The sequence below is a fragment of the Maniola hyperantus genome, chromosome 9 (assembly GCF_902806685.2).
Source record: "Maniola hyperantus chromosome 9, iAphHyp1.2, whole genome shotgun sequence".
Lineage (NCBI taxonomy): Eukaryota > Metazoa > Arthropoda > Insecta > Lepidoptera > Nymphalidae > Maniola > Maniola hyperantus.
Window position 1 is genome coordinate 10,666,302 of NC_048544.1, and position 27,691 is coordinate 10,693,992.

At 36.3% G+C, this 27,691-nt stretch overlaps 1 protein-coding gene across 4 annotated transcripts in view; it reads left to right on the plus strand.

The window, feature by feature from the left end:
• The window catches only part of LOC117985352 (potassium channel subfamily K member 2-like), a 354,631-nt gene that overhangs the window by 63,634 nt on the left and 263,306 nt on the right, over positions 1-27,691 (plus strand). Inside the window, exon 2 of one of the 4 annotated variants that reach the window (XM_069501095.1) lies at positions 11,707-11,765. The exons of 2 other annotated variants lie outside the window; for them this stretch is intronic. The gene's annotated coding sequence lies outside the window, so the exon portion shown is untranslated. Of the gene's footprint in view, positions 1-11,706; positions 11,766-27,691 lie in introns of those variants that run through there. One more of the 4 variants, XM_034972047.2, reaches the window with a different exon arrangement.

Below are 27,691 nucleotides of genomic sequence, written 5' to 3' on the forward strand. Positions count from 1 at the left end.
TATTTTTTTAATTATATTAGTTATTGACGACGCGTCATCGGGTCGCGGTATTGAGTTTCGGCCTTTTATCCGATTTTTGTTGGAGCTGTTTTTTTAGGGCGTCTGCGTTGAAAAGTCAGGGCGTTAATTCATAAATCATAATAACTTATTATTTTTTATAAAAAACATAATGGATGTTGAATTATACTATAAATGTAAAACATTTCACTCGCCGCGTCTTTAGTATGATTAAAATAAAAGCAAAACGCGTAAAAACGGAGCCGACTGCGGAATTGAATGAAAATATCTCTCTTTTAACTTGCTGCGCCATCATATTTTAATAGATTCCTGCAAGTAATGTTTAATCTACTTTCTAAAAAAGCTCTTTAATCCATCAGATTGATATTTTTGTTTTTTTTATATATTATTAACTACTTAATTAAGATCATAGTCTGAGTACCAAGCGCCTTTTAAGATTAATGGACTTACTGATCAGACTGTGGATAAAACTATAGTAGGTAGGTATAGTATAGACGACATCACCGTTACAGAGAGATACATATCCAGTCCCCGTACTAGTGGAGCTGAGATCCTTGAGCTCAGACAGGCCTTGGTAGAACGCGTTAATTTGACCTTGGAAGAGGTGTTCGATTGGGGCGGCGCTAGTCTAGTCAATTTTAACGCTACCAAGACGCAAGCGAGTTTATTCTCTGCGAAACGGAATTCACTCCCACTCACTTTCCGAACTATACCCGTCCTGATAACCGATAGTGTCAGCTTCTAGGAATCTTCTAGGATTATTATTTTAAATAGAGTAAGCTAGTTTGTAAGTAGGTACTAACATAGGGTAAGTGGCAAGTCAACAGGTTGTTAAAACTAACCTATTATTTTCCTAAAAACAAATATCATTATCTATCAAATCATATCAATGCCAACCGAGATTATAATTAAAATAGCGCGTGTGTGTTGATCCAACATTCAATAATAATTAGGCAATTCATTTACCAAACTTGCTCTATTGCTGCACCAATTTCTGCTCTTTTTTTAAATATAGTAAGTGTTTTGTTAATTAGAACCATGCCTTTTTTAATACAGAAAATTGTATTGAAAAAGGTATGATAAAATGTAATGCAATTCTTAGCCTTCTTGTAGCATTCCATTAGAGGTAAATGGATAAATCCAGAGCTATCCAGAGTTAACATAAAAGTAAGTAACTCTACAAAATTCAACTTTATTATTTTTCTAACCCCGGCAGGTAAGTGCTAAGTACGTACTTAATCAATTTAAATTAATTCAAACTACCAGTACCGTGCGAATCCGCAGACTTTTCTCCAAAGTGCTCCTTCTAAAGTAGACCACTCCGTCTCAAAGCACTCCCCATTTCTAACAAACTTTCTACTCAAGTGTTTTGTTTAAGTTACCCACCGAATTTACCAAAAAAGATCTCGAGACATGGCCTCCGTGGCTTACCCTAATTAGATTGCTTATTTAAAATTAGCCTTATTTTCAAGTACCTACACTTTAAATAAGTATCTATATAAATTAAAGTCAAAGTCAAATGATTTATTCAAAATCTATAATATAAAAATGAATCACTAAATGTGTTGCTCATCGCAAATCTCGAAAACAGCTGAACCGATTTCGCTAATTATTTTTTCATAATATTCCTTGAAGTACGGGGATGGTTCTTACGGCGAGAAAAAATTAATTCAACCTCCCCCTCAATTTTCTAAACTCCACCCGAGCGAAGCCGGGGTAGGTCAGCTAGTAGGTAATAAATTACTCTTTTCGATTGGCAGTTGTTGGATTTGTATGATATAGTGTTGATAATTATTTCGCAAACTTAAAACTAAAGCTACAAGGGTTCCAAACGCGCCCAGGTCTGAGAAGAGCCCACAACAAACTCAGTCGGGTATTTTTTTTTATTATCACCACTTTACAAAATCATAAATTAAACTTATTAGAACTATAACAAAGCTGTTAAGCAACTCATTCCCAAGCTTGCTTATCATTTATAAATAAATATAATTTAAGAATCTAATTATTTATTTTAATTTTTCAAATATTACATAGGTACGAGTATATTTTATACGACCAATGACGTGCCACCTTGTTTACCTTGATCAAAAGATTCAAAACTCTATTACATTACATCACATCTATTAAATCACATGGAATGGTTGAGCTTATCATATACAAAAATTGCCATTAACGAATTTAATACTTAAGTATTTTTACCTAATTTGTCCCGCGTATAATTTTATTATTAGTATAAACCAGCAGCACTCAGCTCATTAATAAAATTTTCAATTGTCCAATTGGAAATGTTAAATTAAGGATATGAATAATATTTGACGTTAAGATTCTTTTTGTATTGAGAGTCCTGTTAAAATATCAAAATGTCAAATATATCTTCATTTTCTGGAAGTCTGTTATGTAAAACACAAAATCATGGTTACCCTAGCGTGCGAGTGGGACACCGCCATGCCAGTCTGTAGCTCTCGCTTGGCACGTTTTCTCTAGTTGATTATGTCATAGGAAAATAACTTTTATCACAATGTATAGAGTCTATTTTTCTTTCGGAAATCCGTCTTTAGTATACATTCGTGCTTCTTATCTAAATATAGAAAAGGAAAAGGGGACTGATTGACTGATCTATCAACGCAGCTCAAACAACTGGTCGGATGCGTGGCATATACATGTCAAATAAAGTTTAAATTATTAGTATTAGGTAAGTTTTAAATGTTATTAACAGCTGTTGATTTTATAATCTGCCGAACCCTTTTTCCGTGAAATACACAAGCCTGTCGTGTGAAATATGGGATAATTTTTGAATCATATAAATAAGAGATACCTACGCAATATGGTGTAATAAATCATGTTTAATGACAATGGTACGACTGAGCGGCACTCGCGTTTTCATTGAGTAGTAAAAACAAAAATGTATTTTATCATTGTGTACTTGCTCGTTTGTACTCTGATATTATTTACGAGTCTCTTTCATGATAATCGTTGTTTGTAATATGAAATGATACAATGACCAATGTAGGTACACTGTAAATGTTATCGAGGGCTGAAACTGCGTTGAACCAAGAAAATAGTTCAATGGGGCTGATTCTCTAGTACACAATCTCTAAACTAAACTAAATTAACAGGTCTAAATCTAGTGCTTTCCTTTTCTGCAAGTAACATTATGAAAGGGATAGCAATAGATTTAGACGTGATATTATTTTAGTTTAGTTTAGAGATTGTGTACCAAGGAATTAGCCACATTGGTTAGTTTGTAGTCAGTAGGCATAGCTATTAGTTATAATAATATAGGTTTTGTGAATCATAATATCTAAATATATAAAATGAAAATGTGACTGACTGACTGATTGATCTATCAACGCACAGCTCAAACTACTGGAGAAATCGGGCTTAAATTTGGCATGCAAATAGCTATTATGATGTAAGCATCCGCTAAGGATTTTAGAAAATTCAACGACGACGACGAAGTCGCGAGCATAAGCTAGTTAACTTTATAAAAACCGAAAGCGGATACACAAAATCGACCTACCAGAAACCGCCATGATCTAGTTACTTTATACCTACTTAGTATTAATAAAAAACATCAGATTAGATTAGGCCTTCGATTAATCAAACACAGATAAAATAAGATTTATAACTGTTTTAGGTTAATTACATTACTTTGTTTTAGGATCCCATACCTGAAGAGTACCAACAGGACCCTGTTACTATTTTACTTTTGTGTAGGAACGAAAATTAAGAAAAATTTTGAGAAAACTCAAACGATTTTTTCTCAGGAGCTGTGAGAATCCCCGGACTTATTAAAGGTAAACGCTCTTTGATGTAGACGGGCCTAATTTGCGTATAACCTCGTTTTTATCACTGTTGCGCGTGAATTTTTCAAGAGAAAGTGTGATAAATGGTAATATTTCTTGGTTTTAGGTAAAGGTTACGTTTTATTAAGCAAGGCAAATTGATATGTCTGATTCAATTTCATGTTACTAATTGGAAAAGTTTATAGCACCGGATATTGCAGAAAAATGTGTTATTACATTATTTTATAACCAGACAATACAGACCCACAAATGGAAAAGTTTGTTTTCGAAAGGAAAATTTTCTGAATCGTAATTACGTCAGAATGTTTACAAAAAACCTGTAGGATCATGATTATGAATGATGATAATGTGTGGTAAGACACGTAATAATGATCCACACACTTTAAACGCTTAAGCCATGTTTTTTTCACTTTTTTATCTATCAAGTGACAGAAAGCTATTTTAAACTGATTTCATCTAAATATGCGATACTTTCCAGCTATATCGCGGACCCGTGGGCCTTGTTCGGCATATTAAACTCATTTTATGCATCAATGCGCCGCTGCCGATACGATCGCCTATCTAAAGGCCGGCCGGTCCTATATTCTACTCGTATAGATACTTACCCATAGTTTACCAACGCGAAAACTAATAAATGACACCCACTCATCTGGAATATATTAGCGTTCATAACTTTTACACTGTATGATGCTTCAGTTTATAGACAGCCTAGCTGATGCCCACAACTTCGTTCGCGTCCATTTAGTTTTTAAATCCCGTGGGAAATGTGATATATTTGTGATAAAAAGTAGCTTATGCCACTTTCCAAGTCTTTAACTATACCAATGCATCACGTCAATCCGTTGCTCTGTTGCGACGTGATTAAAGCACAAACCAATAATCCTACTAATATTATAAATGTGAAAGTGTGGATGTTTGTTACTCAATCACTCAAAAATTACTGGACGGATTTGGCTGAAATTTAGAATGGAGATAGATTATACCCTGGACAAAGGCTACTTTTTATCCCAGAAAATCAAAGAGTTCCCGCGGGATTTTGAAAAACGTAAATCCACTCGGACGAAGTCGCGGACATCAGCCATAGTCTAGTATAATAATCGCCGAGTATCTTGCTGGTTCTTCTCGGTAGGAAAGGCATTCCGAACAAGTGGTAGATGCATTTGACGATTCAAAAGTACCTACTTGCAAAAGTTTTATTGAAAAAAAATGTTTTTATTTATTTATTTATATTTATTTATGATACTATACTATAATATATTCAATATAATATTATAGTCAATATGGTGTTCCCAACATTCGTTTTTAGTTCTATGCGAATTATTGTAACCTAAAGTGCTTATTTTGACCGGACTATAATATATATTACATCCCGTAGTGGGAAATGAGCTTAAAGCTTGCTTTATCCACCATAAATATTCGTGACATAAAGTTGCGTGTTGTCGATAAACCACCACCGTTTGTTTTGTATCGTCAAGAGACGTGCAAAGGCCTTGCTACCCGACAATAGGACGTCCATAAATTCAACTCGATCTGGGACTTGTACACATTAAACATGTAATACTCTGGGGCACTAGTTCCAAATAAAACGATCGCCTGCCGGCCTAAGATGTAGAGAAACAATACAATATTTTTTCTCAAGAGCGGTACGCGTGTAACGAACTATGAATAAGAAATGAATTTCCGTCTCATTTTGTGGTTGATATATTGAATAAATTGTCGTCAATATTCATATCGACAATTAATGTTTATAATTGAGAAGATACCTGATACCTATTAGTCCAAGAAAATTAATAAAATCAGAGGAAATAATGAAATAATAATAATATACGTAAGTAGCTATAAAATTTAAAATTCAAATCATTTATTCAAAGTAGGTACTACTAAACTTAGTCATATTAGCCAAGTTTTTCATACAGTTTTCATACAAAATTTTCAATCAGCGTTTTTATACCGTTATTTTTGTCAAACAATGCTCCAAAGAATAATGAAAACCACATTTAAATCCATTCGTTGGTTCAAGAGATAGTAGGGAAGTGTCTAATAAATGAAATCTTTATGGAAATTACCCGTCTGGAAATTGTGCTGTTAAATGAATGTTTGTTGGCCTATTTGCTTGTCAGTTATCACAATTTTTTTGTGTATTTTTTTGTTTGACTAAGTACTTGCTTTTTCTTCTTCGAGGGCTCTACGTAGACCTCGGTTATTGTCTGTTTTTTCTCTCTCTTTAGGTCATTCATTAGGTTAATCACACGTATTGGTAGAAGTTTTCTTGGGATAACGTTGCGGTGGGCTTCCGGATCGTGATCTAATGAAATGAGGAGATCCGTAGGAGAACTAAACTAACTAAAATAGCTAACAACCCATTGTTGCGTTGTTGCGAAGGTGATGTGGCAATGGGCAGGGCATATAGTTCGGAAAACCGATAGACGTCGGGGTCCTAAGGAGCTGGAATGGCGACCTCGTACCATAAGTCGCAGCTTTGGAAGACCCCCATTAGGTGGACGGAAGACATCAGACCAGTCCAGGGAGCCGCTGGATTCAGGAGGTGCAAGACCGTGGCGTGTGGCGTGTGCCGTCCCTACAAGAGACTTATGTCCAACAGTGGACGTCTATCGGTTGATGATGATGATGATATGTTTCCAGATCCTTCCGACGACTTAAACTAAGAGTAAAGTACTATTTCAACTCTTACAAGTTTAATGCGTAAATTTTGAGAAATGACTCGCCAATTATTTGCCCTATGTGTCAACTGTCATGTCAAAAGTATGATTTAGTATGTAAACCGACTTTTGACATGACCGTTGACACATAGCGCAAACCTTATTGCGAGTCTTTTTTAAAAATTTACGCATCGTACTTATATTGATCGAAGCCAACTACTAATAAATAATATGTCAAACATACCTAATAGAAATGAATAATTTTGAGATGGAATGCGCTTTGCTAGAAGAGACTAGTCAGCTAACCAAATATGACGTGGCATAAAATACGACTTTGTGTGATGAAAAGCATATTTTCACACCTCAGTGGTATGCACGTGAGTAAGCAAAACCCTTTGTGCATTCACGTAATACTCGTAAGTAGTGTAAATTCTCAAGATGCTTTGTGGTCCTAAAGGAAAATAGTAAAATACATTCTTCAATAAACATAGCGAAATAATAATATGACGTTTTAATCGTGGATTATGGACTATGGATCGCAATTTAGAATAGACTGTGAAAGGTATCCATAAAAGCTTCCTATTATATCTTTCTCTCTGATATACTATATAGATATAGTTCGCGACAGGTTGAAATGGCAACCGGAGTAGGAACGCCCCGCACACCCAAACAGCCCCCGTGGTTCCGGTGTGGGATAGCGCGGGGGACGTGCGGGAGTGGGGGGCATCCTCCCGCCTCATATCCCGCCATCTCGTCCTATCACAGACTATAGGCTACTTTTATCCCGTGAGCATTGTTCATTTAGTATAAATTTAATAAAATAAACCTTCATAGTGAAATAATAAATTGCATTGATTCAGTTACACAAAGAAACGCAGACTGTAATGTTTTGTACCATTTAGATATCTACACCATTTATGTAGGCCTTACAATATTTCAGCTCCTCAGACTGATTCTCTTGAATTAATTTACAGTGATGTGATCATTCGTTGATTCCATTGAATTCCGTTGATTGGAATGAACGTTGATTCATTCCAATCAACGGAATAATAAAGTAAGTAAACTGCTTAAGTTCTTCCACTGCTTAGTGCTTAATAAGATCTTTGATTGACGAACGAGACAGAAAAGTTGCTGGCATTTGCTTTATTAAATTGACACTGAGTAAGAATTATTTTTATGAGGCAAAAAACACCTTATCAATGGCGCACTCATCTAGATATAATTTAATATCCTTGAAGGGGCTCGATAAAATTCTTTATGCATCTAGCGGGACGGAATTGTCTGAGAATTTCCACTCCTTAACAGTTTCATTTCGTTAACGGAATTATTCAATTACGGGACGGTAGAGCTTCGCTGTGCTTTTCTGTGTTCGCTGGCTGCGACCCTTTTTGGTTTTACGTTTAATATTCCTTCTATCTTTTGCGAGAAACGCTTTAATTGTAAATGCTGCGTTAAAGGAGATGGAAGCGTGATGAACGATCTAATGATTTTTGTCATTTTACACTAAAAAGCAGAAGTCTCTTTTGAAACATGATGATGGAAGCGAATGTTGTGTATTTCGTATTCACTTAAAGAGATGGAGGGTGTAACATTTCAGAGATACTTTAAAGAAATCGAGACTCTTTTGTACCCACCAAGCGTATCGTATCATGTTATTCACAAATCCTATCCTCCTGCTCACCTTCCTAGTTTTCTAAAAACACACATCTCTTAATAACAGGAACTAACTTGTTGAAAACCAGACAAGTTCAAATAGGAGGCATCGAAGCAAACTTGTATCGAAGTTGAGCAAATTGAAAAGCTGTTTATCCACGTGGAACTTTTGTATCAAACCTTATCGTTATCGTCATCTCAACCGATGGATGGAAGATACATACAATATAATTCATACTAATGGTTTAAATGCAGATGTATGGCTGTCTGACTGGTAGCTTTTAGCAGCAGCATTTTGACGAAATTTGGTACATAGACAGCTTGCATTCCGAAGAAATACATAGGCTTTTGGTCCCGGAAAATCAAAAAGTCCCCACGAGATTTTTAAAAACCTAAATCCACATGGACTAAGTTGCAGGGATTAACTATTAGTACCAAGATAGCTAGTTGCCTGAGAAGGACTCTTCTTTTTACCCCGAAAATCAAAGAGCTTCTACAGGATTTTTAAAAACCTAAATCCACGCGGACAAAGTCGTGGACATCATTCAGTATTAAATGTCTTTGATGGAATTCCATCGCTGGACATAAGTCTTTAGTTGGGATTTGCATACTCCACGATCTTGTGTCCCGTGTGAACCTACAGCAGCTTCCGAACCGTTTGATGTCATATCACATGTGCCTAAGTTTACACTTATCGGTTCGGGTTGCTTTTCCAGCGTCCGTCCGTTCATCCGTCCGTCCGTCCGTCTGTCTGACAGCAGGCAGCTGTCTCGTGAACCGTAATAGGTAGAGTTGAAATTTTTACAGAATGTGTATCTATTTCTATTGCCGCTTTAACAATAAATAAAAAAAAAAAAATGGCTGCTACAAAAATTAAAAATAAATAAAAAATTTGATTTCTTATAAGATGGTACGGAACCTTCATGTGCGAGTCCGACTTGCACTTGATCGGTTTTTTCAAATCATTTACCACTTCTGCTTTGCAACGCATTGAAAAATATTAGACTTTCCGCTCAAATCTATTACAGGATTTTTACAGTGGAAAATCCGCTTAGCTCCGTGTATCGTGTAGGATTTGCTATTCAATTTCGTCACTTTACACGAGGAATCGGCTGCATCGACAGTTTGCTATTCGTACCGGCGTTTATCCGGGAATCGTAGTTGGTCCAAGCAATAGAACTGAATTTTATCTTCCAAAACCGAACGTACAACAAAACAGCAACACATCAGGTTTAGCTCACAGTAAAAGTGCCCCTGTGAAAGAGCTGACTGAAAATCGGTAGTTTAAACTTTGAATTTTACCAATTGTATACTGTATTGTCGTATTGAAGCTTTTGAAAGTTCTTAGTGATGAAAAGAAAGAATCCACATTTCGATAATAATCCATACTAATATTATAATTGTGAAAGTAAGACAGACAGACACACGTCTGTCTGTCTCTCTGCTATGAAAAGCTAGCAAAAAAAATTTTGTTCATGAACAAATAATAATTAGGATTTTCAACTTTCAAAGTAAGATTACCTACTGGCTACTACCTACATCAAATGGTGTATAATATGAAAGGGTATATGTAATTTTCCTGTACATTCTAAAACGGTTTATAGTTTTTGGTTTATCGTGCAAAATGTTTTCAGGTTTCTATTATTGAATCCAGGATCTCACTTAAAACGGACGAAGTTGAAGAGAAGCCTGCATTAGAAAAATAAGTATTATTCAAACGAGCCTTTAAAAATGGTCGGTTTTCAATCAACTTACGATGTTCACTCAAAAATCTTTTTACTATTCTCAATACAGTAAAAGCAAAATACGAGCAGAAAGTCCCTCAGACAATACCGAAAGATACTCGCAGTATTTATCTCAATACCTTTTCTTGTTCACTCGTATAAAAGTCATTTGAATCCGAGACTATACTGTGTTTACAGTCCACATTAATTTTTATTCTACCGTTTGGATCCAAGCTACGTAGATATACCTATTTCTAATTTTTTTCGTATAATAGGTAGGTACTTTCCAGAAGACGTTGGAATTCAGTGGTTTTATTAATAAAATATTCTATTGGTAGTATTGCGCCTTGAGTATTTGGAATGTATAGGGAATACGAGAGATTGAATTTTTTCTATTTCCGATATTTTCGTGATTGTATGTACCTATATTATTTTTTAGGGTTCCGCACTTCAAAAGGCAAAAAGGAATCTTTATAGGATCATTTCGTTTTCTGTCTGTCTGTCTATCGTGTCTGTCAAGAAAAAATAAAAAACTTGAATAGCACTTGTTTTAACGGTGAAAGAAAACATCATCAGAAGGTACTAGATATTTTAATTTTTATTTTTTATTTATTAATTATTTTATGTATTGGTATTTTACTTTTATTAATTTTAAAGTTGTTATTATGGGTATGTTAACCTGAAATAAATCAATTTTATTTATTTATTATTATTATTTATAAGAGTTCCCCATACTATTTTCAAAGATGTGTGAAGTCTATAATATATCTGCACTTGGCCAGCGATAACCAAACCCTTCTCTTACTGAGAGGAGACCCGTTCTCTGTAGTGAGCCGGCGATGGGTTGATCATGATGATGATAAAGTAATCTGTATCAGAAGTAATTCAGACGTTTCCAGCCACAAACAAATACTAGACCCACAGAAAGACAAACGCGTCAAACTCAGGGTGAGTTTCCACCGGGGGCTATGAACTTAAAGGTCAAAGAATGTTTGTTAGCCTCCGCATGACCGCCGCTAGTTAAATTAAGCCCCTATAAGCTCGGAAACTCAAGGCTTAAGCGGTGAAAGGACCAGTAGCAGAGCCCGAAGGGATTGAGTGGCCCTAAATAAACATGAATTTCATTCTACGTAACACTATGCCATCGGTAAAAGAGTTATTTGAAAGTGTTGACGCTGTTTGAGTAAGTATTTTTGGCATTCTGTACCTTAAATGTTAATAACATTTCAAAATATATTATACTTATGCATAAAAAATAATGAGATCCGAGTTAATACCGAGAAAAGCCAGAGAGACATCAAAAGGAAAAATATAAGAATCGTATTACTTAATTTAGGGTTTTATGGTGTCACTCCCATTCGTTTCTGGAATTCAGACAGCGATCAATAATAATATAGGTAGGTACTTAAATTGTAAATGAAAAAATCGAGGATCTACACGTCATCTTAAAATCAATTGAGTAGGCACCCCAAATTAGGCAAACGACTTTGCCATTTGTTTGAGCCATTAGTTTGATATAATTTCTTTTGTAGAAAAGCTACTTACGCTCGCGACTTTGTCTGCAGTGACTACATGAATTTCAAACCCCTATTTTACCCTCTTAGGGGTTGAGTTTTCAAAAATCCTTTCTTAGCGGATGGCTACGTCATACTAGTTATCTGCATGCAAAATTTCAGCCCGATCCGTTTTGTGGTTTGAGCTGTTCGTTGATTGATCAGTCAGTCAGTCAGCTTATCCTTTTATATCAGTGCTTATATATAAATACATATACTGTGTATGTACATTTTATTATATCTAACTTAGTAATGTAGATTTGATATAAATTTCAGTGTACACCTATTTCAGGTATGCTAATTAAATACTCCACAAAACCGTATCCAGTACAAAATCCTCTGGAATTATGAGTAAGTATATCATGAAATTTTCAACCGTATTATGCAAAACTAGTAACTAGTAGAAACGAAATACGAATGAAAGAAAAACAATATTCATCTGACCTACATCCCGCTTTCATTCGTTCCGTTGAACTGTATCAAAATAATTGTTCTTTGCGAAAATCACGTATATATTTAAGTCATAGAATGAGAACTGGTGTACTTTTTTTACTTGATTTAGGACGTATCGTAAACGAGCGATAGTAAAGTCTACGGCACCAGATTTTTTTGGTTAAAGTTTTCGAAAATAAATCGTAAGACATTTAACTGTTCTTACCATTACCTTGTATAGGCCATATGTAGTACTTTTTTCATTTTGCTAAAGGTGCTTCGAGCCAATTCAAATCGGGCTGTCCTGGTCACTATTCCAGTTGTCACACGTATGCACTCTTTCTAGTTTTTGGCCTGGTAGTGATAATACTGACAAAGTCGTCAGTATTATTCTTAGATATGACAATGAGCTTCGATTTTGAGATGTTCATCCTAAGACCGGCTCTTTCACTGTACTCGTTCACTCGGGTGACAAATCTCTGAATATCTTCAGCAGATGACGCTATGAGGACCATGTTGTCGGTATATCTAATATTTATGTTCCGGCCATTTATTTTGACTCCTCCAAACCAATATTTTATAGCATTGCAATTAAGTGGTAATGCAACACTCGATCGAATACTTTTTCGTTATCGATGAAGTAAAAAAAAACATCCTGCTGCATATCTAAGCATTTTTGCACAAAAACCTGTACTGCAAATAGACCCTCTCTTGTGCCGACTCCTGATCTAAAGCCAAACTGGTTACCTGCGAGTTTTTCACGGGTTTTTAGAAAATTTAAACTTACGTGGCATCATCTAGTGGTATATACCTACTTAAATAAAGTAGTCATCATCATCATCATCATTATGATCAACCCATCGCCGGCTCACTACAGAGAACGGGTCTCCTCTCAGAGGGAGAAGGGTTTTGGCCATAGTCTATCACGCTTGCCAAGTGTGGATTGGCAGACTTCACACACCTTTGAGAACATTATGGAGAACTCTCAGGCATGCAGGATTCCTGACGATGTTCTCCTTCACCGTTAAAACAAGTGATAAGTAAGTATGTAATTACTTAAAACGCGCATAACTCCGAAAAGTTAGAGGTGCGTGCCTGGGATCGAATTCCTGACCCCCGATTAGGAGGCAGACAGACGAACTAATCACTAGGTTATCACAGCTCAATAAAGTAGTCACCAGCTCCTAAACCATTAAAACCTACTCGTTGTTTCGGGACAATGCCACAAAGGCAACGTTATTCCTCAGACACAAATACTTCATAAAGCATCTCTGTTCTCTCCTAAAAGGCCTATATTTTATACAACCTTCCCATTAAATAGATTGACGGTGAAAAACATTTTTCTAGGCTGAAAGCCCGACCTACCTGCGTTCATACAAATAGCGGATAAAAGGCAGGGTGACCAAATGTTTTGCATATTGTGTTATGTTTTCATGTCACGTTTGCAGCATGTTTGCTACATTTATTTTTTGGTACAGTGAAGCAGGAGTACGCATGTATTGAAAACGTGGGACTCCTCCCTATTTATGAAATATAATTTGTGGAAATACTGGTGACGTCACAGGTCTGACTGAATTCAGGTATACTTTGTACCTCTTAAAAAACGGGCCGCATTGAGGACCACCTTCTTTTTGGAAGTCGGTTAAAAATACACTGATATATTTAGCAAAAATGTGAGACTTTTGCCTTTATTGGTTAAGTTATATTTTGTCAAAATGCCAGCCAATGGCTTGACTGAATTCGGGTGTACTTTTGAGACCAAAATTATTGAGTGATTATTTGTAAACCACCGCGGTTTAATTATGTTTTTTTTCCATAAAACTTTTGCTCTGTTGAGTATTTCGAATTTTTTCGGTCAAAAACTGAGCGGCAGTGATTTATGGTCATCCCACCCAAGGATAGAAACACTATTCACGTCACTTGACAATACCATGCCAAAGGTAGCAGTTTATTGACGGTACATGACTTTGTAACATAAATATTGTATCTTTGACCAACGACCTCTACAACATAGTGCTAGACGGGTCATTGCAAACAAATATTTTTGCGGGCTGAAACTCAGGTTAAAGCAAGTTATATTTAAATGCTTAAAACGCACATAACTCCGTAAAGTAAAAAGTGCGTGCCCGGGATCGAACCTCCGATCGCCAAAATAGGAAGACGATGGCTTAATCACTAGGCTTTCACTGTACTTTTTTATATAATGGAAAATCATTTAAAAATATTATACACAAGGCTTCATCAACCAAAGATAACAGCTTAATTTTACAATAATTTCACAAGCTATTTACCAATTTATCAATGTCTAATCTTTAATTTAATCAAAATAAGGTTCCGTGCTGTTTTATTTAGCGTTCCGTATGTTAAGCTATAAGTAATATGACGCCATATATGTAAGTCCCGCAAATTGCTAATGCGAGTGGCCGCCATTTTAGTGACGTCAGCACTAGACTGAAGTTTCGAGCAGATGGTATATTATATCTTTACTTAAATATACGTCAAATTTCGTCATTTCAATGTTAATGAGACATGGTTCCAGCGCAATAGCAATTTGCGAGACTTTTACCAAATTCAAAATGGCGAACGTGTAAAACTTAAATATGCACGGTGCTGAAACAATTTGACCTGCCAAAGTGAAACACCTGGTGGAATGTTTCATCCATAATCATATCGGTGGTTAATGTTACTTTAAGTTCAACTTAAAACGCCCCCGATAAAAGCAGAATGGGTTACACAATACACACATAGGCAAAGTTTGTTAACTTCCGCCTAGCTTCAGATTTTTTTAACAATTCTACTAAAAGTAAAATCGTTAAGAACATCTTATTATGAATAAGGATTTTTTTTGACGATTATGACTGAGTTGTGCAAATTTTACCTTTAAACTTTATCATCATGGAGATATGAATACTAAGGGATGATTTATGCCAGCAAGTGGCGAGCGCGGGCCGTACCACGTACGAGGAGGTAAGCAGTTTATGCTTCACCGTGGCGTGTCCGCCACACGGTGAAGCATAATCTTCTTCATATAAAATGTTCATGATGTTTTAAATCCGTACCACGTCCGCCTAACTTGTGCAACCCATTTTGCTCCTTTTTTTTGGTAGTCAAAGTTTAACGGTAGCTGTAACGTAACTTTAACCACGTGATATACAACTGGACCTTACTGGTACGGAATCTAGGCCATGCCTCCCTCATTCGTAATTTTAATGTATGCCAATATTAATATTTATGTTGATTAATACAGCATGCTTATAAACGATAAACTGTGTAATGAATTCGCTAATTTAATAAATTGAATATGGACTTAATTTAATAGAGTGTAAATAAATAATTAATTAACCTTTCCATAGATACCCACGCTTGTGTTGCGGATAACTTTATTTACGTAAGTACTTAATTAATTCGAATAATGGTAAAAGTGATCTATTAACAATTAATATTACCACAGCTGGTTAAAAGACTTTATCTAGTGTATTTATATTCTAAAATATATAAAATTAAAAAGCCCTTAGGTACTCACAAACTGACTCTTCAACGCCTAGCCTATATTCAACCCGCCCGCCGCCCCTCATAACCTAGAAATACAGCTAATGTAGACAAGGAATGGCCGGATTTTTTGAAATCCCTCGGTGGCAATCGTATAAACGCCCCGCACACCCGCACAGCACCCACGCTAACCCGGTGTGGGCGAGCGCGGGTGACGTGCGGCTGTGCGTGGCGTTCCTTCGCCTCATACCCCGGTTGCCATCTCAACCTATCAATTAGAATGTAGTAATTTTCAAGTTTAGCTCTGCCTATCGTCTGCTGCTTCTGTTAGTATTCGTGCAATAACTAACACTACTCGGAATAGATCGAACTCAGGTTGCTGCTTTTCCGAAGCACTAGGGAGCTGAGAGCTGAGTAAGCTACAATATGTTCCTAAACATAATGTATACTCAGCCAAGAAGCTTTCACCATACAAGCTGAGTGTAAGCGTAAAAGAAAATGTGAACTAGGTACTTTTGTTTGCTTAAAAACTTGCATTGGTGACAAAAAGGACCAGGAATATACCGGCGTGTGAGTTTGAAACTTCTGAAGCGCCTTGGGTATTAAGAAATGCCACTATTACGAAACCCGTAACTTTTTGAATCAACTTCCTAAGTAGAATCACACTAACTCCGTCTCACTTAAGTGTGAGGAGGCTTGATTCCGGCAAGTCATTAGTGCCTCAGAAAGCTCAGATTTTCCGGGTTGTGCTTATGAATCCTTACGTAATTGGCTTTTTCTTACTAAAGATGTTTTTGTTTGATAAATAAAAGTGTAAATTTTATGAACTATAGCTTATGCTCGTGACTTCATCCGCGTGGACTGCACGAATTTCAAACCCCTATACCCCCCCCCCCCCCCTAGAATAGCTATCGTCATGCGAAATTTCAGCCTGATCCGTCCAGTGGTTTGAGCTGTGCGTTGATTAGATCAGTCAATCAGTCAGTCAGTCACCTTACCATTTCAGAGAGTAGCTGAAGTCCATTTAGGCTTCTTGTTGGATAGATACTTTCACGGTTTAAGCAGTACATGTTCCGGTGTTAAGTCACTCTCCATGCTCTGCAAAAAGGGCTGTCGATGATACCTAAAATAGAGAGGTGTTTGTTTAACGAACAGAATTGTCCTCTTATAATATTAAGTTATTTTGATAAGTACCTAAATTATTAAGTACCAAATTTAAAGAAACTGTGCCAAAACATAGCAGATTATATCTACATAATTTGATCTGAAATTTTCAAATAATCACATGCTCTTTCTTTTCAAAATTGTTGCAGTGGAAGTTGATGCAGTTTAAACTCAGGAGTACAAAATAATGCGTTGGTAGTTGCACTGTAAAGTTTAACTATAAAAAGTCGAACACTCGGATACAAAGTTAGCGGGAGCCAAACTTTTTCTGAAGATATTTCTATCGAAATCTCTAGGTATGAGCTTCTTAAAAATATCGATACTTATTGTATCGATAAATGAAACAGCATCGAATTTGGTCTACACAGAAATCCATATGGTTATTAATATTTCAAAAGAGAAAGTGTGACTGTCTGTCTGTCTGTCTATTAAACCTTTCACGGCTTTTATATTTGAGCGATTTTAACGAAATTTAGCACAGAGAAGCTACGTTGAGGTAGTCGTGATTATCGTCTATTTAATACAGAGATAGTTTGCATCATAGACTATACGTATGTTTGCATCCTGAAGACGGATAAGCTTGGGATTTTTAGAAAACCTAACTAAACCCACCTTGACGAAGTCACGGGCATCATCTAATATTGATATGTTTTTCGAGTAGTCCAATTAAGTATACTTTGTTGACGTTTATGGCATGGATCACATGGATTGAGGAACTATCTATCTATATGTGTAGCAATAGCTATAAATATTACAACATTATTTTATTTTATAGAACACAACCTAAAGAGTTGAGGAAGTACCTATATCGATATTCATTATGTATATGAAAGAATATCTGTATTTATCGATGTATGAATATTTTTTACTCATGCCTACTGTAGGTATTCTCTATACAGCAATAGAAATACTGCCGACGTTCATTGTTGCGATATCGGCCAGTTTTATTTTCGGTCAACTGGGATTTTAGTAATCGGTAATTATTTGTCTTTTGTTGTACCTAATACTTATTGATTGCCGATACGTAGTAGGTTGTAACCGTTGAATGAAATGGCTGAAGCGTTTTTTGTGCTTAGTATGAGAGTTTTTACCTCACCAACGCTGATAGAAAGTCAAAACCCTTCGGCGTTATAGCAAAATGGACCTTAAATATATTATTTTATGTTCAAGTTTGTCCACAATATATCTGTTCTACAGCCAGCGCTTCAAGGGGAAATGTTAAAATAGATGTTACTTTTTAGATGAGAATTTTTTAATTTTAAATTGAAGACTTTTAGGTTTAGGTCTGTTTTACTTTGACATTATTTTGTTTTGACTCTCGAATTCTATTAACGTTGCTGAAATGTAAAATTTCATACTAAGCACACAGATAGGGCACAGTACAAAAAATTACATTATTTAAAAAAAAAGGGTAAGTACTAATTATTTAACGTCACAAACTGCCGTTACCAGCCATGAATATCAAAGAGATACAAAGGTCGGTTTACAAAATACTACCAAATACCTACAATCTACATGTAACATAATATATCTAACTTATTTACAAAATACCAAAAACAGTAATTTTGGCAGATAATTTAATAAATTACTGTACATAAACAAGCACTCTACCAAGTGATCAAGACAAATTATTCTGTTTGTCATTACCAACGAATCCTGAAACGTCATTTAAAGCTAGATTGGCTTCGTCGGGAAATCTGATCGTAATGATTTGGAGGGCCTCCTTTCCAGCCTTTGAGAAATTTCGCCGCTCATTTGTAATGTTTTTCGATTATATGTTACAAAATAGACTTATTTATTCGAAGTCTTATTTATTTCACAGGTTGACGACCTTGATATCTGGCGCAGTCGATGGAATTGGGATTTTTAGGATTCTTGGCTGGTTTCGTTTTGGAAATGAGTAATATCGTATCGTAATCGTATCATGAAGCAATCGATTATGGATGGATTTATTAAAAAAAACAACTACAACTACATATAATTATTTAATTAAAGTTAATTTGAGTGCTTCGGAATGATTGCATTACAACATGCAATCAATCGAGCCATCTCATACCCATGTAGTACATTCTTCAATAAAAATGTAGTTACTTGGTGATCACTATATACCATAGATCATATCGGCTGCTTATAATGCTACTATACCTACTCATTTTTATACTGATCAATAATTCGGAATCAACATAAGATTAATGAAGCAAGAAGGAAATGTAGAAGATTAACATCAGATATTACTGATAGGTAATAAGGGCAACCGTCCGTAACAATGCAATTACTTAGTTCCGCTACAGTTAGTCAACCGTTTACTTATCGATCAAAGCCTAATTATCGGCCCTTAATAGATTTCTACACTTCATCTGCGAATCACGTTAAATAAACTAGAGGTCTAGCCTGAGAGAACTCACAATGCCGGGAGACCACAAGAAGATTATTTAGCATTCCGATACACGATATCGCGTAGAGAGCGATTAAGAGTGAGGCCACACGATGCGTTGCGTTGGCGGTGCGGTGCCTGAGTGCTGCCGCTGCGTCATCCTACATAGAAATCTCTGTACTATGCCACAAGATGCGTTAGGTACGACGTCGTGCAGCGCCGCACCGCAAAGGACTTGGGACAAGAAGACGGTGAGAGGTGGTACGTTGCAACGCCATACTCCTTGCAGAAGCGGCAACACAGTGCCCGTGTGGCACCCATGGCCATAATACTCTAATCCACAACGGTACGGCGCGCGGCGCCGCAACGCACCGGAAACGCATCGTGTGGCCTCAGTGTGGTTTTAATAAAACTCCTGCTTCTTCCAAGTTAGAACACTTTAATCTGCATTATCACTTCCTGACAAGCACTCACACGTAATTGATAAAATAATTCGTGTTTATGTTACGTCCGTTTACGTGTAAAATAGCTCAAGGGTGCAAAATGCGGAATGCACTCTGAAAGATCGACGGTATAAAGCCTGTTACGGTTGCCTGATTGTTGTACCCATTTTTTGTTGTTGACGGGAGGAAATCCTCTTACGGTACCTAATCCCTTTGCTGAGAATTCGACTCATGTGGGACTTCTAACTACTGAAAGGGGTTTTCCCCTCGGTCGCCATCTTCAGCACGTCATATTAATACCCACTCTTAATTGGAGAGGAAGGGGGAATATTAGTAATTTTAAAGATTGCTAATATTTTTTAATGAGTAATCATTTTCTAAGAAATATTAAACTTAAACACAAAGGCTCAATTTCCATTTTTCCGCTGGGTTTGATCGAGTGTTCTCGCAGAACTTCCCACAGTCACAAGACTGTATTACGTCACAACTTGAATTGCTTGTGGGGTAAAAAATTGGGTCAGGCCCGGACGCGACAGTTTTGCTCGTCATCACAGCTTTTCTAGCGCTGCCTAAACTTTGACCTTGATTAATTATAACAGAAAAACTGATGGATATCTGAATTATTTTAAAATAGTTTTAAGGGGCATGGGTTTTATAAAAAAAAGCTGTACCTCTTCCAGGTAAGCCCGCTTCCATCTTAGACTGCATCATCACTTACCACCAGCTGAGATTGCAGTCAAGGGCTAACTTGTATCTGAATTATAAAAAAAACTTATTTTTCTGAATTGTTAGAAATAGCCCTTTGGATGCGTTTTCGTACGAATTTGACTCGTGTGAACACACACGTACAACACGCACTTAAACAACCCCAGCCTATGGTGGCGAGCAGACTGGGTGCGAGTTAGTCGTATTTACACCCATTCTGCGCGCTCCCATTGGTAGGACTTGGTAGGCTGGGATTGTTAGTGCGTTTTCGTACATGTTCGCTCGAGTGAAATTCGCATACGAAAACGCATCCAATTGGAAGATTAACATAATGCATATGCTCGGTATCATGCTCTCATGGAATACGACGCAAAGGCCAAAGAGGAAAGAGTAAGAGTAAAATACCTTATGCCTCAATAAAATACAAAGCATTCATTCAGGCCACGAGAAAGCATTGTCGCATTGATTGTGCTTGCGCTGCTAGTGTTAATAAATAAATAACTTGACTTGTTTTGTTTGCCACGTAGGTATTCCGGGCCTTTATCGCATTGGACCAAAAACAGGGCTATTGTGGAAGCAAGAAACTCTCCAAAATATCCTCTAAAACTAAAACTACGGGCAGTCAAACAGCGAGCAAAGTTTATGGAAATCGGAATCGTAGACAAACTTTTTATCGAGAATATATACTATTGAAGTTTCCGTAGGAAACAAACAATGTTAAATACAGGTTCTACTGAAGCGAATGGAAGCTTTATTGTTAACGTTGGTAATAAAGTGCCTTAATAGTCTGAAGACACTAAACATTGTACAGTTTGATGTGTTCCAATGAAATGATTGAAGCATTTATAGAATATACCTGCACCTGGGAAGAGTAATTTTTTTTAAATAGAGAGAGCAAACAAGTACGCGGGTCACCTGATGTTAAGTGATTACCACCGCCCATGAACATTTTCAGCACCACAGGAACAGCCGATGCGTTGCCGGCCTTTCAGGAATTTGTTGGTCCGCCCCTTGAATAACCCCATGTTGTAATCTAGTGAGAACATCGCCAATGGAAGTTGATTCCACAGTTTGCATGTGCGTGGAAAAAAGGATCTGGCACAACGGACGGTCGAAGTGCACCAGACACACTTTTTTTAAACATTTTATTTATAACTAGCTTATGCTCACGACTTATGTGTTTCGTTTTTTATCTCTTTTCCTAAATATGATTATATTTCGCTCAATCTCTTTCCTCAAATCCTTGGTATGGTTTAAAACTAAATCTCATCTAGTATTCATTCATACCATGAACACATAAGTATATTTCATCTGCTTGTTCTCTACGCGCAGTTATTCAAACGATTCAAGTCTACAAAGCCGAGTTTTGAAATGAATCTGAATGTAGGTATACGTTGAGCCAAATATTTGCATGTAACCCTTTTCCTTTACAGTCAGGAATGTCCCTCGCACATTGTTTCTAGATTTTCTACAAGCTCATTTTTTGCTTATTTAATGAAACATATTTTATGAAAATAATGCTATTGTCTTCGCGTCGGTCTCATTCGTCAGCGTCACGTTAGTCCGAGTTATCTGTTGATAAGTTATTAGCAACGTTGTTATTTGCAAAAAAGATGATACAATTTTTGACATATACTGTGTGTGACAGTACTCACCTACAGTTCACGACAGAGGGAACTTCTAACAAAACGTTGAGGTTTTAACATCACTGGCAGCCTGAGGACAAAAATCCGCCCGCGTAGGACAAAAATCTCCGAAGCGTACTTAAAATGTCCACCACGGACTCAACGTACAGCCTGTGCGATCATTGATTTGCCGAAAACGGACAAACTCTCAACATGGCCTTAAGCCCACTGTGGTCCTTGACGCACCTTGTAACGTAAGTTCTATTTTTTTCAAGGACTCCCTTCCCTGTACTTTTGTACGGTCCGGTCTGTCGATGTCTATTTTCCGGCTATTTGGTGGACTTTTTGTACGGGGTGCGTAATACGTTTAGTCCTTCATGTGCCTTATTCGACGCAGTTGTAAGCGATCTATTTCGACGGACAAAAAGTACCCCGAAAACTGTCCCTCGTCTGTGCAGGTCTTAATGTTTACGCCAGGCTCTCATCTGTGCATAATTTAATATCCTCTAAGAGGCTCAATAAAAAGCTTTATGCATCCAGCGAGGCGGAATTATAGTCTGAGAATTTCCACCCTGTGACGTTGTAAATTTTGAACTACTAACTAGCGTTTCGCTTTTAATAAAAATCAATTTTGTTCAAAGTATGTTGGTGCCACCTAGCATCAAGGTGCAGAACTACGCGTGGGTCGATGTTCAGAGTTCATTCGAGCCACAATAGATGGCGTTTGCTTCGTTGTCAATTGTCGTAAAAATAAAACAAAATAATTAAATAAAACCATAATATCATTTGTTTATTGTTAAGTCATTAACAAAACGGTTCTTATAATATATCCTTAGGTTCCGCAAATATTCAAAAAGGAATTGGCTTCATGATCAAACTAACTGAGAGCGGCCACACTCGGGTTGCGTCTGGCAACACCGATTGGTGAGATTTAGAATTTTTCTGGAGCCAACATGTGAAGACGAATTTTTTTTCGTTCCAGGAAAATCTCATTCCTTTTCGCCCATGGCTTCGCCTGGGAAAATACAATAGTAATAAATTTAGTCATCCTAACGTATTTCAATGTTTCATCAATTATGGTGAGTGAAAAATCAAGTAATGTGGATTCGACAAAATGGCGGTTTGGTTAGAGAAAATCCTAATTTCATGATTTTCCCTTTCAGTTCCAGTTATTTTACCTTCCCAAATAAATGAGGATAATGGGTTGTGGGTGGACTTCCGAAAACCATTGGTGGCCAGGAGTTCAATAGGTGAGTTGTGTTTGATCGGGAAAAGTCCACGTGTCGAAATTTTCACACAGCACAAATTATAATCTTGTTTTTCTTTGTTACAGGGTTTCCGTTTTCCGTTTGCGTTTCCGTTTTTAGTTTTCGGTTTTCGTATTTATTTCTTTTGCACATTCACGTTGGCAACTTAATTTCTATGGATAAGACTTGGTGAAAATCTTTGTAATGAAACATTTCGGTTGTGAAGAATCAAATAAATTGAGTTTTGGATCTTGGCCGATGCCGTCCAGCTACATTGCAGTCTTCGCACCTACAAGTAAGCAAATGTTTGTATCCTGGAACAGTTTAGTGAACCTTCTTAGTGTATGTGTACAGTAAGAACCCTGTCTTTACTACTGAGCTTTTATTTTGAAACAATTTTATGAATTTTACTGTGTCATTGTCTATTCCATGCCAATGGCATCTTAAATTTAAAACATAGATTTATGTACTATCTACCTAAGGCATTCTAATGTATCTAAATTAAGTCTTGGCATTAAGCTAGAATAACTAAGCATTATTAGCCATCCTTATGTATTAAGCGACCCCGGTAAAAGTTACATTAAAAACAATTTTGCCTAACATCTAGCAAATTTCATTTATAACACCTCATATACATTACAAGGGAGTCGACGGCTAGCTTCTATTCTTTACTAGGTAGATAGATCAAGTAAAGTAAATTATTTTTTTCCTCTAATCTTTGTAAGGTGGTAGATTATTCCGTATCCGGGTATATTTCTATTCCGCCCAATTTACCACCCTTACAAATGGCGCCCGAACGTTTTTTTATATAGTTATTTCTGTATATTTTGAGAAATTTTGTGAATTTTATGAAATGTACTCCGCTGATTGTACAATTTTCTAAGTAGTGACACATTGCAAAGAGCACTAAGCTGTTTTTATGGTTAACTAACTAAATAATAACTAATAGTTAGAAATTTTGTTTGATAGTTTAAGTAATTTTCTGAGTATAGTCCAACAGTGGTTTTTTTTCTTATTTAATTAACACATTATAAATGGTGCTTATGCCGTTCAATTATGTTATTTGACTTACCTTGGAGGTGTATAAGTGAATGTTTGCCTTCAGTTTAGTAATAAACATTGCTTAACTGAGTTGTTGTTGGGTATTGCTTTCAATAGTAAGTACATCTTATGTTTGAAAATTCCGGTAACTTAGTATAATTAAAGTTTTGAAACGCTATGTCCTGTTAACTAGTTACACACATACATTTATAAATACTAAGAGTTACAACTTGTGAAACTAAATATATAAACTATATTCAGAGATTACATTAAGTTCAAGTAGGAATTATGAACAATTTTTTTTCAGTGACTTGATACTTCATTATTTTGTTGAAATTTTGTTTAGAGCTGTGTTAAGGTTAGGATAAAAGCTACTTCACACACAAAACATGTTAAGTTTAATTGAATGCTGGTAGTTTAAAGTGACATTTAGAAACAGATTTTGTTGTATTTTAGGTTATGTGTTAAAAGTGTAAAGTAACAGTCATCAAACCATTGCACAATCTCTTTGTTTTTTTTGAAAGATAATATGCTAGTCAGAGTTCATTGCAACTTTGCTGCCTGTTTACTTTTGTAATTGTAAAGGTTGTAACACACTGTGTACTCATAAAGGTGATACTGCACCTTACAATCATTTATTCAATTTTGGGAAGTTTATTTTGTTATATTTTGTTTACTATAGTAATAATATGTGCTTGTATTATTAACAATATTTTGGAATAGGAACATAATTGATAAAATAGGTTAGGATAGACTTAAGAATATTGTTTTGTTGTGTATTTTGCTTGTGTATATTTAATAGTTTAAATAACTTCTTTTGTGTTTGTGTTTAACCAATTTGTATAAGGCTAAACATAGACAGTTACACAAGCTCGATATTTTGTTAAATGTGTTTTGACTTAACACAATGGAACAGACTTTTGCCCAGTTTCATTCACTTTTGAAGGACGAATTGTGTTATGAGGTATCCATTCGTTCCGAAACTCCAGCACCTACAGTGCTAGGTTTAAAGAAACAGTTAAAACAATTAATTCAGGAAATTCCTTCTGAATCAATTTTAGAGACAGATTTCTCTTCTGAAAGTGAGTTAGGGGTTATTACTAAAAAACTTCAAGACTTAGAAGATTTATTAAAAAAGTGTTCTGACACTAAAGATAGACATGCCCTCTGTAGGTCTAAAGCTTTAGCTTCACATTTGTACTTTAGAATTTTAAGAATACAGTGTTCCGAACTCAGCTTAATAAGTAGGAAGAGTGAATTACATACAAAGTTGCAGAGTTTGATTTCCAGATTAGATGCTGACAATGAGTCGTCTCACGACGAATCACTGGATTCCGAGAGTACCGCCGTTGACTGCACTGGTGATAAAAATGTTGCCAAGTGGAAGTTACATTTCAACGGACAGGGTGATCCGCGCAGTTTCATCGAACGCGTTGAGGAATATAAAAGATCTTATGGCGTTTCAGATGGAAAATTATTTGTTTCTGCATTTCATCTTTTTACAGGCCGAGCATTGTTATGGTACAGAGGCAACAAATGTCAAGTTTCGTCTTGGTCAGAATTGAAAACTTTATTTTTAGAGGAATTTGATGCAGTAGATTATGACTACAGGTTGCTAGGTGAAATTCGAGCAAGAACACAAGGCTCTGAAGAACCTGTGTCTATCTATTTCGCTGTAATGTTTTGCATGTTTTCAAGGTTGTCAACACCACTTTCCGAAGAACAAAAGTTACAAATTTTATTACATAATATTCGCCCTTTTTACTCAGAACAATTAGCTCTTGTTGACATTAAGTCTGTCGCAATGTTGAAGGAAAAGTGTCGCAAACTAGAGGCTGCGAGGCAGCGTTCCGCCTTATTTTCTGAGCCTACTAACAGTAAGGCAACTTTAAGTTCAGAGTTTGCTTACAAACAAGTGACAAAACAGATAAACACACTTTCAGTCACACCTGCACCTAAGGTTGATACAAGTAAAGGCACTAATTTTACGAAAACAAATAAACAACTATGTTACAAGTGCGGCAAGGGTAACCATTCCTTTAAATTTTGCAGGACAGTTCCGAAATTTATTAGATGTTTTTCGTGTGGACGTCAGAACTTTACAGTAAAGACATGTCCAAGTTGTAGTAAAAAGGCGATTAGTAAACCCGCTCCGGACAAAAATTCAAAAAACTAATTAGTAAGAACTGTGCAGAGACACAAGTAAAGAACTTGGTCATTAACAACAAAACATCCCTTTTACCTGACACAGTTCTGTATTCAGTGGATAAACGAGACTTTAGGCCACATTTAAAGGTTTTTGTTGACGGTTTTGAGATTACAGGTTTACTAGATTCCGGTGCTTGCGCGTCAATTTTGGGTAACCAGGCGCACAAGGTTTTTTTGAGATTCGGTTATAAATTGCATAGCAGTATTGATACCACATTTTCAGTGGCAAATGGAGACAAACTTGATTGCATGGGTTATATGTTTATTCCGATTACTTATAATTCCGTAACTCACATAATAAAATTTTTTGTAGTACCCTCTATAATAGCGGATGTTATTTTTGGCTGTGACTTTTGGAAAACATTTCAGTTAGCCTCTGGCATTTTTGATAATTTAGAATTAATTAAGGCACCTTCTCAATTTTACAATATTTGTGCGATTGATAATGAACAAATTCATACCATCACTTCTTTTGAAAACTTATCATCTCAACAGAAAGAATTAGCCCAATCTGTAGTAAATAAATTTTTAGATATTTCTTCAGCGAAAATTGGATTGGGTAGAACAAAATTAATTGAACATGTTATTGACACCGGTGATGCCTTGCCAATAAAAATAAAACAATATCCACTTTCTCCCGAAAAGAAGGAAGCTTTAAGTAAAGAGTTAGATAGGATGCTGGAAATGGACGTAGTTACTCCGAGTGAAAGCCCTTGGAATAACCCAGCAATTTTAGTGAAAAAGGCAAATGGAGACTGGAGATTTTGCCTAGATTGCAGGAAATTAAATTCAGTGACAAAGGGGGATTCATACTCAATACCGTACATTCCACAAATTCTAGATAGCTTGAAAGAGGCAAGGTTTTTATCATCGATTGATTTAAGTTCAAGTTTCTGGCAAATTCCATTAGCTGACGACTCTCAGGAAAAAACCAGTTTTACAGTTCCTGGTAGAGGGTTATTCAAATTTAAAGTCATGCCGTTTGGCCTATGCGGTGCACCAGCACGACAGCAGAGGTTAATGGACCAGTTATTTAATCAAAATTTTTGTAGTGATATTGAAAATGGAATAGTATTTTGTTATATAGATGATATTGTTATTTGTTCTGCTGATTTTGAAACCCATTTAATTTTATTAAACAGAGTTCTGGATAAACTAAAAATGGCTCAACTATCCATAAATTTTGATAAATGTAATTTTTTTAGAAACTCTTTGAAATATTTAGGGTATATAGTGGATGAATTTGGTTTACGCACAGATCCTGGAAAAGTTGCCGCAGTTTTGAACTTTCCGACCCCAAAAACTGCACAGGAGGTAAAGATTTTCCTAGGCACTTGTTCTTGGTACAGGCGCTTTATTAGGAATTTTTCAACCATCGCTGCACCACTCAATAGACTAACGAGTAAAGGAAAGAACGCACCTAAATTTGAGTGGAGCGAACAGGCAGAGGTAGCATTTAATACATTGAAGAATGCGTTGGTAACCGCACCTGTTCTTGCGGTACCGAATTTTGAAAAACCATTCAAAATACATTGTGATGCTTCTGCAT